This window comes from Leptosomus discolor, chromosome 5 (assembly GCF_034619465.1).
Source record: "Leptosomus discolor isolate bLepDis1 chromosome 5, bLepDis1.hap2, whole genome shotgun sequence".
Lineage (NCBI taxonomy): Eukaryota > Metazoa > Chordata > Aves > Leptosomiformes > Leptosomidae > Leptosomus > Leptosomus discolor.
Genome location: NC_141395.1, coordinates 13,823,761 through 13,835,808, shown reverse-complemented (window position 1 = coordinate 13,835,808; position 12,048 = coordinate 13,823,761). Strand labels below are relative to the sequence as shown.

The following is a 12,048-nucleotide window of genomic DNA, read 5'->3' as shown; positions in this document are numbered from 1 at the left end:
ATCCCACCAGCAGCCTTCTCCTGCAATGAATGCATGTTGGAGCTTACATCCCACTGAAATCAACTTGGGCTGCAAAAGATACTGTGAGGTGCAAAAAGATGACTGATGGGACTTTCAAAAGCTGCTACCAGGTGGAAAACCTCGCTGCTGGGATTTCAGCATAGCTTCGGTTTCCAGGGTTGTTTTGTTCATCACTGTGTTGTCTAAACAGGTAAAATAATCCACTGCACCTGGTCAGTTCTGTTTTCTCATTCCTAGACCACAGTACAACGACCCTGTGTTTGCCTTTTCCAAAACTGGAGAGAAATGTTTAAATAAAATTTTGTGCTGAATTATTAAAGCCACTGCAAATGCTTTCATTAAAATTTGAGTATGTTTAATATTCCTTCTCTTGAATTTTAAATAGAAGAAATACTTGGTGACTGAATTATACAGCAATCTCTCTTTTTTTTTTTTTTTTTTAGATTTTTACCTTATACTAATAAAATGAGTGTATTTACATAGTTCCAACCTAAGCACATCTTATTTTACTAAGTACATCATTTAAAGGGCACACAATGTTAACACCTTTTGGCTCGCCTAAGACTACATCATGCTGCACGCTGAATCCCATAGTGAACTTTATCCTATGGAAAAAAATGAATTTCTCTATCCTTCCTGATAAAATGTTTAAAAAACCCCATACAACTCTCTGGTCATTTTAAACTGTCCCCAAAACAAACCTGCTTCCATTAAGGTTATATTCAGACAGCCTAGAGTATCACCTCAGACAGACTTTGGCTGCTGTTGTGAAAAGCGATGGCTGTAACATGTGAGTTGAGCACCTGCAGTTGGCCATGCAAAGACAGCAGCCGCCTCTTCCTTGGCTCTGCATAGTTTGAGGGCTTGACAGAGTGTATAGAAATGAGTCTGGAGGTCTCATCTCTCCCTTTACTCATATGCCATGACAGGAACATAAACTGGTGTTTGGTGAGATGCAGAAAGGGTGTGTTTTGAAGTTTGTAGAGTGATGAGGAACCTCATGTTTCTGCTCCTGGTCCAGCAGTATGGACCATCACCAGAACTGTCAGTGTGAGGAGCATGTCTGGGGGCCTTTGGCAGCACTGATGCTGTAAAAAAACCCCTGTTTTACAGGCAGCACCCCAAACCCACCTGCGGTTCGCTGGAAAGGGGTGGTTAAAGAGTGGCTGTGCCTCTGCTGTGGCCAAATTTAGGAGAGAAACCGCTTCAGTGACTTGGTGTCAACCTGGTGCCTTTGGGAATTAGGTGCAACATATAAGGTGGGGTTGGGGTCATTTAAGGCTCAGCTGAGGACTGAAGATACTGAATTTCCTACCTTTACCCAGCTGAGCTTAGTGCCCAGTTTCTACCTGAGCTGAGGGAAGGTTTGGGGCACCTAAAATTGGTGTGGGGCACCATGCAGGCAGAAAGGCAGGCAAGAGTGGTGGCCAGGGAAAATGAGGCCATGGCATAGCCATGAGGACAGAGGTCACTGGAGGGTGGTGGTAGGGTGGTGAGCTGCACTGTGCTCAGTTCTCCTCTCCTGCCAGGCTGGCAAGCACCAGACCCGCTGGACCCTGACGCAACCACGGCGGATGTGCAAGGGCGGGCTCTTTGGCCTCGAGAGGCTGTGTGTGTGTGTGCATCACTCTCCAGCTAAGACAACAACGACTCTTTGAAATGTTTTTCTGCATTTGCATTTACAAAAGCTGGATAAGCCTTTTTAAAAAAAAAAAAAATCTGATAAGTAGCAGGCAATTGAATTAACCACTGTTGACTGTATTGCTGTCTTTTAACAAACTCCATCTGTATGGTCTCCCTTTGTAGACACGATTTTATAACTTAATTTCCCTACCAAAACATCAGTGTTTACTTAGTAAGAAATCTGTTCTTTGTCAGCTTAAAACAGTGATTTCTTTATTACCACTCTGCGCAAGGAATGACAGCACAGAATTGGCACTGGAGCAAGTCTGGTTGAGTCTACAGCGTTGTAATGGAAACAGGGTGAACTGAGGGTCAAGTATAATGGGATTTGTATACAGAAATGTGTCTGCATAAGGAATAGCTGCATGAGATAAGAGAATGAAAGATGAGGCCCGCAGGTCTCCCTTTGCATGGCAGTGGGAGGGAGGTGTTGCCATAGGTATACGGCGCTGCTGACATGGGAGACGGGGTTTCCTGTGCACCGGTGCAGCAAAGATGCCTAAATCACGCGCGCATGCTGCAGCGCTTGCTGACGTCAGTGGGTGTAGGATGGATTGGGGCGGTGGTCGGTGATTACTCTAAGAATGTCTCATATGTAATTTTTATTGATTTTGGGAAGCATAGGGTCAATGAGGGATTTTCAAGCTATTACAGTCTGTGGCCTCCCTAAAAATTTTCCAGCAGGGTTGTCAAACATGGTAGAATGAATTTGGCCTAAATAACAAGAATCTTGCAGGTGGTTTTTTTGCTGTCTTTCACAGCACCTGAAGGATTTATTTTTTTTTTTGCGATTCTCAGGGGTTTTGCAAACCACAGGTTGAAAAGTACTAGTGTAAACTTTCAGCAGTAAACAGCTGGAGAACACCAGATCCCTATTCCTTACTTGATAAATATATTTTCCTGTGTCATTGGAAGACTGCAAGAATAGAAGAGACACTGTAGAGAATGACACAAACGGATCTGGGAGCAAAAGGATATTGGAAGCAACGCTTTTCAGGTGTGGATGGATGATGAGATATAAAACACCTTGTACTTTCTTACCATGAGCTGATGATTTGGGATTGGGGGCAGCATCCTGGCTCCTTTGAAATCTGTTGGAGTTGTACAGTGCAGTGAGTAGTGCTGGGGTTTTACCATAGGACTGGACGTCTGTTTATTGCATTTAGTTTCTGCTGCTATAGAAAGTTTGTCAGTCTCACACTGCGCACTAGAGCTGGTAGAGAAATACCAGTTGTTCTGCTTTCTCTGAGCTACTTGTGTTCATCTTTTCCCTATGGAAAATTAACTTCCAGCTGAATGTTTTCTGGATTTTAAAAAAGTCCATGTTTCATTCTCGTTCACTTTCTTTCTAATGTTTAAAAAAAAAAAAAAAAAGAAAAAGAAAATGAAGTGATAGGTTAAAAAGAAGAAATTCAAATTGAAGACCTAACTAATTGTTAGTGCTCTTATTTTGTACAGAAAACTCTAGACACTTCCAAGAGAAAATCTTGTTTGGAATAAAAAGGGTTTTTTCCCTGCAGTCGTATCAGTGAAAAACTTTTACCTAGTTCTGCTCTTCAGCATATAATTGCTTGCTTTTCAGCATACTCGTAGCAGAGGAAAGGATGGTTAGATCAGCCAGCCTGCTGGATCAGATCTTACATTACATCTTGAGCTCTTTGAGTGCCATTAGCATTTCCTTTTAGAAGTGAAGAAATATTGACAGTTTGGTAGGTTATCTTGCATTTTACTGCACGTTAGGGCACTTCAAAGTCTTTATGTAGTGATGGGAACTGTCATGAAGTAGATGTGAAAAGGGCCTTTGGTCCAACTAAACCTGTCAGCAAGAAGATTTAGGGCAGATGGTTATTATTAGAAATCAATGTATTTATTATATATTGTTCAGAAATATTTCCCTTTGGAGGTTGCTTTGAGTGCTGTTGCTATTTAAAATGTGTCAAATGCCAGTAAAATTAATTCCTGCAGAAAATCCAGGGAGCCCCGACCAAAAGGTTTGCTATTATAGGAATGCACGTTTTTTACTACTTTGTGCTGTGATGCACCACAGGCAGGTACACACACAGCACACCACCAGTGTGCCTGGCGTGTGTGGACATGTGTGTGTGAGATATGTTTCTGTACAGCTATCACAGTCACATCTCCATACAGAGCTCCTCTGGCTGCTGTGTCTAGAAAGGCTTTGTAGAATCCTGTGCTGTACCTGTTCCAATTTTGTTTTATTCCTCTCTGTAAACCATGGCTTTCTGGTTACTTCCAGTTGGTTACAATAGCTTACTGCTGCTTAGAGCAAGCACAACATCTTTCTGAAGCCTGAACACCAATGGTTTTTCCCTGTACTTCAGGAAAGAGAAGTAGGACATTTCAGGCTTTTTACAATTAGTTGGGTGTAGGTTTTCCTTCATTTGTGTCTTGTTTAGTTATATGATTTAAGTTACAGGACCTTGGATTATGGGAAGAGGACATTCCCAATAGAAAAAGGAGCATATTAGCAGCAGCACTAATGCTGAAAGTCGCTGTCCTGGAACAAAGATTCATTTTCCATTCACCCTGTGATTTACAGCGCATTCCAACCAAGTGATTTGGCTATGGTCTTCTGGCATAACATTGTTTGCCCTTTCACTGACATTTTGCATATAAAGAAAAGTTATGAGCTTCTTGGGCATTCAAGGTACCAGGAAATGCAGGAGCCTACCTAATTTGTTAACATGAAATTAGAGATGTCAGACATAGACTCTGTTAGTTAACGTTGGTTAGAGTAATGCTGCAGCCAGTTGATTGTATTACAGTCATGATGAAGAGGAATGGTCCTTTTTTGCTTTTCTGGGATATGACAGGTATAGAGCCAAGGCAGATTTAAAGTGTAACGAATGAATAAGCATTTTCTATGGTTTGCCTGACTCTTCCATGAGCTCCACTGCTTTGGAGTTGCTGCCACTGACTTGCCCTCTCCACAACAGGTTAGTGCTGGCATAGCATGGAAAGGGACCTTTCAGAAGGACAATAGGAAGAGTCTTTTAAATGTTAAACCCTTCTGTAGCACTTGAATGTTATTTCCTTTTAAGGAAGAAAAGCCCCCACCCAAAAGCAGCATGGCAAGACACTAGGCAGTGATCAAAAATTCAGATTTCCTCCACACACACGTACACTTCCCATTTGTTTTCCCAAGCCCCATGTCTTCACAGCTACGAGCAAACTATTCACTTGAAAGTGCTAATATCCTCAACATGTGTCCCAAGGGAAATCAATCAGATGCAGAGAAATAGCTATGTCACACCTGGCACATCTTTCCAACACCCAATTCCCACACACCCTCATCAGCATTGAATCCTCTCAGATCTCCCTCATCTTCCTACTCAGCTCTGCCATCAGGATCTGGGCCATGTCTACACCTCTCCCAGTGTCATTCCTCACCGCATCCCACCTTGCTTTCTCCCCCTGCACCCACCATGCTGCTGCCTGGCCCTCATCCCTTCCCCACCCTGAACCCACAGCGATTTGACACCCCAGCTCTCAAATTTTGTGACTACTGGAATCAAGTTCTCGTGACTGGTGTTTTCAACCTGAAATTCACATGCCTCCAGGTTTGCATCACTCCTTCGGGCTGTTGGTGTACCAGTTTCATTGGCTCTTGCACTTTTATCCATGCTGTGTTTCATGCCTTTTCTCTCACTCTCCTTCCCTCTCTCCCCCTCACCTACCTTCCTTGAAGTTCCCTTTCTTAAAATATGCTTCTGCTCTGAAGGCTTTCATCATTAATCTCTCAAGAAACTTAGAGACTCATCTGCTGTGCTTTGATTTATTCATTGTGGGGTTTCTTTTGGCGGGTATCTCACAAGAACTGAGCTGGTCATCCTTCTACCTCCGTTGCTAAAGGAAAGCTTGTGTGAAAAGGTGGGCTTTCAGAACTTAAATTAAAAGATCATGTAAGTAAGATAATTGGATAAAAAAGGATATTAGGATCTGAAACAGAATGTTTACTTGCTTTGATGTGCTTTGGGAACATATGTCTGCACAGTGGGCTGTGTGGCTGATTAAGTATAAAACAACTCAAGAAAAAATCACCACTATTAAGCTTAAATCAAAGATCTCTCCTCAAGACACTAATTTGATTTGGGTTTGAAGGTCCCATATCAACTCTAATTTCCACCTTTGAAGTCTTGGTTCTTTGTGTGTTGTATAATAGAGGGCAACCTTACTTATTAAAAATTTGCATTTTTCTTCCATTTTAAAAGCAAGTATTGATATTGTTGTTGTTAGTGTGTTGCAGTTGTACCTACAAGTGTCAGCCAAAACTAGACTTGCATTGTGGTAAATGCAGCATAAATGCAATAAGAAACCGTATGTGGTTAGGAGAGTTTCTAATCCGACAACCAATTCCTGTGCTCATGCTCCCAACTTTTCTCCCTCCAAATGTTTCCCTTGTCTCCACTAAGGCTGCTGTCAACCTGTGAGCTTAAGAACATTGTTAACTTCTGGTGGAACTTAAATGAAAAAAAAGTTTCAAGCTCTAAACCAAAATACTTCTAATTTCATTGATAAAAAATAATAATACTCTTACATAGGGTGAAATGAAATATTCTGTTCTATTTGTTCTTGGGTTTAGATATGTTAAAGTTAGGATTGAAGTCAGATATGTTTGAAAACAGAATGGTCTTTTGAAAGGAAAAATTAAAGATGTTTACCTTTTTTTTCCACTTTTGAAACAAAAAAAAGTCCTTTTTCTTACCTTGGGCAAATATATTAAATTGACCTCATAGGCTAGAAGTTGCATTAATTGTTGAATATATTTTTTTAACTGTCATAAAACAGATTATGCTGAGAAATTGTAGCTACCTTAGATTATGATACTGTTTCCATAGTGTAGACAAAAAGCAGAGGAATCGACATATTGGAGACCTGTTCTTGCTCAGTGGCAGGGCTTCCTTTGACTTCAGTGGTGCAAGATTAGACTTTAAAGTGTGATTTTTTAAAGGCGTTTAGACAACTATGATTGCCAATGGATGCAGAGTGGGATTTTTCATAATGTCTATCTAAATCCTTCTCAAAGCGGTGCCCTTAACCACAAATCCACAAATAAGTGATTTTATATTCGGAGATTTGCATCTGTTAAGGCCCAAAGGAATTACCACAGTTCTTAGCTGACGTCTGTGACACTGGACATAGGATTCCCCCCCTTTAATTTCTACAGTGGGAAAAATTACTCTTTCCTACTATTAAAACTCCAAACCTTGCAGTACACTTAGAGCCTATCTTTTAGAAAAACATCTAGCTTTGTCATAAAGTGGCAGCACTGTATTTAGCGCTTCTGTCCGTAAACCCATCTAATGGGAACCTGCCCTCGCTGTTAAAATTTTTGTTTTTCATGTTTTCCATGCCTCAAATCCATATATAAGGGGAAAGGAGAAAATGGGAACTGCTTGAAACATACTGGTTAAATTTCTGTGAAGAAGCTCTAGCAATTTTTGTCCAGCTTCACAGGCTTCATAACAGCTTCTTATAAGTGAGTGCATTAATTGCTGAATTAGCAAAGGTAGCTCTGATCTTCTATGTATTCATCTTTGTGAGTATTAAAAAAAAAAAAAAAAAAAAGAAGATATTATTAACCCCATTTTAGAGCCAAGAAAGTACAGGAAAAAGAAATAAAATTACTTGTGCTGAGCAGTCCTGCAGGGGAGGGCTGGGGATTAGCAGTGATGTCTCTTGAGTCCCCATTCCGAACTCTTCCTAGCAGGATACATAAGCTGGCATCTTCAAATTGATAGCCCTATATTCAAGCATCAGGTCACTTTACTGGATAATTATCAACTTGTTGCAGTGCTGGGAGAGCTAGGAAGTGTGAGTGATTCCCCATCGCCTCATTACGAGGCTGCCCCACGCTCCCTGGCAGTGGCTGGGAGGGAGAGGTGGCTGCAAGGCAGCTCTGTACCGCTCCTCCTGGCGCATTCTCCACTCTCTGAGCTGAAAAAATGGAAGGGGAGGAAATCTTTGTGAATGATCAAATGCCATGTGAATTTGATAGCCATGGCCCAGGTTTGACCTCTGAAAGGTACCTTGTTTTGAGGGACCACATGGGGTTTGATCCTGAGGGTACTGCACAAAGTGTCACGACCTCTCACCTTTCCTGTTGTAAGGGACTTTAAATCAGAAATAAACAGAGGTGAAGTTAAGGGGCTGGCGAGAGCTGTTTAGACTAAATCGTTTAGCATGAATTCTGGGACATTTTAGGTTTCCTGCTGGATACAGCTTTGGTATCCCATACATAGAGTGTCTGCCATGAGGGCAGTCCATTTTTCAGTCATCCATATGGCTCTCCTCCATCTCGTGCAGACACTGGTGGTGTTCTGGGTACACAGGGCTTGCAAAAACCAGGCCAGGAAGTTTTTTATTTAAAACAAAACAAAACCAAGGGTTTTTATGTGGGCTTTAGATGGGATTGTTGGCTTTAAAAGCTTTTTTCTTATAGAAAAAATCTACCAGGCTATGATACCTCTCCCCATGAGCAGCTCTGTTCCTAGCTTCTGTCTCTGTGTAGCAGCTATGGAGTTTTTTTATTGTACAGCAAAACAATTGCCTGCAAGTGTCCATATTCCATTAAGCATATGGAAAAGTATTCAGCCCTTTGTTTTCCACTGAATGAATATATTTGGCACATAAGTGTTAGTTTAGACTAGTCATGGGACTTTAGTGCTGGTTAATTGTCCCCATTTTTCTGGGGTTTATTTAACTGATGGAGATTATTTCAGAAATGTGCAACTTCTTTAACTGTTGCATTCATTGCCGAGTGCCCAGACGCACATGCAGCAGTGGGTAGATGGTGCCACATCTCCACCAGCAAAGATTTTGGGATTGCTGGTGCATGACCACAGGGGGAGAGCAGGAGGAAAAAAAGTCACCCCCAAGGCCCTGTTCATAACAGCCAGCACTGTTTTTTCCAGTTCCTGAGGGCTTTCCCTTCCCGGGAGCCCAGCCATCTCCTCAGAGCCCATGCTGCTCCTTCGCCATGGGACCAAGAGGATCATTTCTCAGCGCTGTATCCAGCTGCAGCACACCAAGCGCAGCACACACATCTCCTTTAAGCTGCGTCATCGGAGATGAGTGCTGGCAGGCTCCGAGGCAAATGCAGGGACCCACTGATCCACCTCCCTAAAAACCACGGGCTGAATTTTTTTGTCATGCTTTCTAAAGAAAAACTATCAGCTCCTTCCCCTAGACTTCGGGGTGAGACTGCGGAGCTTTGGACAAGCTGGTGCTCCTTTCAGCAAAACCCAAGCGGCAGGAAAATTAAGCAGATCTCTTTTCCCCAGTGAAGGACAGTTAAGGAGTGACCAGCTCTGGAAAACCACCAAAAAAATCTCCTAGTGTCCCACTGGCAGCATGCGTCACGTCTTGGATGCTGGCAGCTCTCCTTGTGCTGGTTGTGCTCCTCCACTGCTGTGTGTACCCTCTACCCCACAGTCCCGCTCTGCAGGTGGCTGGAGTCAGATAAATAGTGCAAGGATTTCTGATCTCCAAGGGGAGTTATCCACTGCACTAGTAAAGACCCGCTCTGCAAAGCCTTCAGTAGCATGCATTCCCCCAGGGTCACCATGAGGCCCTGCAGCCCTTAGCTGGGATCAGGTAATGTTTCTCCCACCTCAGTGTCTCCCTCTGTTAGAAAGCAGGGAAGGAAGAGCCTCTCCTGGGTGGGGGAGGAAAATAATCCAGGCTCGCATGCTTCGTCAGAGATGCAAATTGCTCTACAAGTCCTGAACATTAATTATAGAGCCTGGGCTTCACGCCGGAGCCACGGGGAAAACAGGCCCCAGGCTCCCATTAAATTTAATGGCGTTTGGACACCCAATTCCCTTAGCCTATTTGAAAACCAGAATCCCAGTTTCTTCAGAAATATATGTGGTCAGGTGAAATCCCTCTTCCTGCTGCAGACAGCAAGTTTTTTACAGCCTTGTCTTCAGCAAAGGTGGGAGCTCTCCCCTAGGCACTGGAGTGTTTTCTTCGTGCCGTCCACAGGACCCAGGGAGGGAGCAGGAGTGATGTACAGGAAGCGGAGGTCTGGGCAGGGAGCTCTACGGACACACTGAGAAACCCAGCTCTGGTACCACTGCAACATTGCACAGGCTGGTTTGGGACATGGGGATGGGGAGCCCCGCTTGCCTTGGAGGTGAGCTGGGCACGGGGGCTGAGCCGCCTTCCCCCGGTGCTGCTTCATTCCTCATCCATTTAAGCATTGCCTCTAAAAACCAGCAGCTAATTGTTCTCCTTTGCCAAGAGCAGGACTGTGAGGCTATGGCTGCCTCTTGATGTGTATTTTTGAGTGCTGGTGCAATGGCACAATGTGGGACTTGGGGATTAGCTAAGAAATAATGCGAGTGGTGCAACTGGAAAAAAAGGGGGGAAAAATCAAGCTTTTGGAGAGTTAGGAGCAGAGGATCCCTCTGGCTGAGTAAGCTGTTCCTGGTAGGCAGCTACTGGAAGCCACATTATTTTTGGGATGTGCTGCACCATGGGATGGTGCTTTGCTAGAATTGTAGGTATACCATGGTGAGAGGTGGTCGCTGCCTGAGATGGCTTACAGGAGCCAGTCCTGGCTGAGAGGACGGCTGTCCTGCTCCACAGATGGAGAGATGTGGCAAGGGGAGGCTTTAAGCAGAACTGTAAGAAGCAGCCTGCTCTCCAACCCAATCTTTATGCAGAGCCTCTTATTGAAACACCACCCAGGTTTCCAGCTGCATGCATTTTGGGTGAATTCTTGATCTTTTTCCCAGTGTTACCTTTTTGGCCAGGGTGGAGTTTTCCTGTTCTGAGGGACTCCAGCAATTCTATCCAATTTAGCATGGAGAAAATGAACAGCAAACCCTTCATATTGTTATACACACATTTTAGATGTCGGCCTCACAGTTTGATCAGCGGAGGCTCCAAAGGCTCGTAAACCTGGTAATACATAGTTTCAAGCCTGCATCAAAGAAGTTCACAACCCTTTTGGGAGAAGCTGTGAGTACTGATGAAAGAGGGAACTTATTGTATATGTAAGAAAACTTCTTTCATGGCTTATGTATTAAGGCAGGCTCTGTGGCCCAGGGAAGATTGGGGCTGCTTTTAATTTACATCCCCCCTCACTTATATTAAGTCTTCGTCAGAAGAAAAATTAGTCAGATGTTTTCTTAGTGACATCATTTTTTTTAATCCTGTTTCATTTTTTCCAGATGAGGCGGTGGAGATTATTAGAAATGAATTGAAACTAAATCTGGAACAGAGACTTTGATTCACTTCTCCCTCCTCCCTGGTAGAAATAAATTGGTCGACTCCGTGCTCGGCCTCTTTTATTAGCAGCCTCAACAGAAACCAGCCCTGGCGGCCTCGGCTGCAGCTTTCCCAAGCTTGCTGCCGCCGCAGCTGACGTCATGGCGAGAGGCACTGGAGAGTGACTCGGAGAGGTACTTTGGTTGCCCCATAATTTTGGTAACGAAAGGCCATGGTAACACAGGTGGGGAGGTTATGAGGTCTGAAATAGCCATGCCATCATAAGTTTGTCTTTCAGCGCCACAAAAGAAAACAGGCTCGATGCTGGTGGGTGTTCCTCTAGCGAAACCCCTGCCTGGGTCTGGTGAGTGTTGGTGTGCTGGTGCATGTTTTTTGGTGGCTGTGCATCTCCGCAAGTCCTTTATATCTGATAGGTTTTCACTGCATTGTATTTCACGCCAGTGAGCTACGAAGAGTATTGCTACAGGGAAGTACTTTGAAGTATAAATATTTTAAAAGGCATTTAATTTACTACCCATCAGCAGAAAGTGTTCAAAAAGCCACAAGGTTTACTAATTTATCAGAAAGACAGAGAAACACGCGGAAGATCAAACAAAGACAAACATGCTCGTAAACTGCTGAATAAGTCTGCAAAGCTTATATTACATTTCTGTGTGGTTTTGTTGATATGCATAAATAAATTAAAATGCACCTGAATTGTTGATAAGGCAGGGTGGGACTGAGATCCTGAGGTGCAGGTGGCATGTCTAAACTGCTCAGACCCTCGTGTTTGTGGTTGTCTGTGCATAGAGAGACAGATCTTGCATGCACTCGCTAATAGCATATTTGGATTTTCTTAGGGAAGGACCTTTGTAATACTGTCACTTAGCTCAGCCCACGTCCCAGATACCTGACTTCTGAAACCCCAAATCCCTGTAGTCTCCTGTGCCCAGGGTGCTGCCCCATGGGGTGCACATGCATCTCTCAGCTTTGCTAAAGCACCCAGCCAGGGAAGAATGCTGTCCCTGCTGTGACCTGTGTCTCCACACCAGCTCTGCTTCCAGCAGTCTGTGAGTACAGAGAGAGATAATGCAAAGCAGATTTTGC

General features: G+C 43.6%; 1 protein-coding gene across 4 annotated transcripts in view; it reads left to right on the top strand.

Annotated features, from left to right (window-relative positions):
* Positions 1-12,048, top strand: part of GLI2 (GLI family zinc finger 2) — a 145,168-nt gene that overhangs the window by 91,479 nt on the left and 41,641 nt on the right. The window lies entirely within an intron of this gene.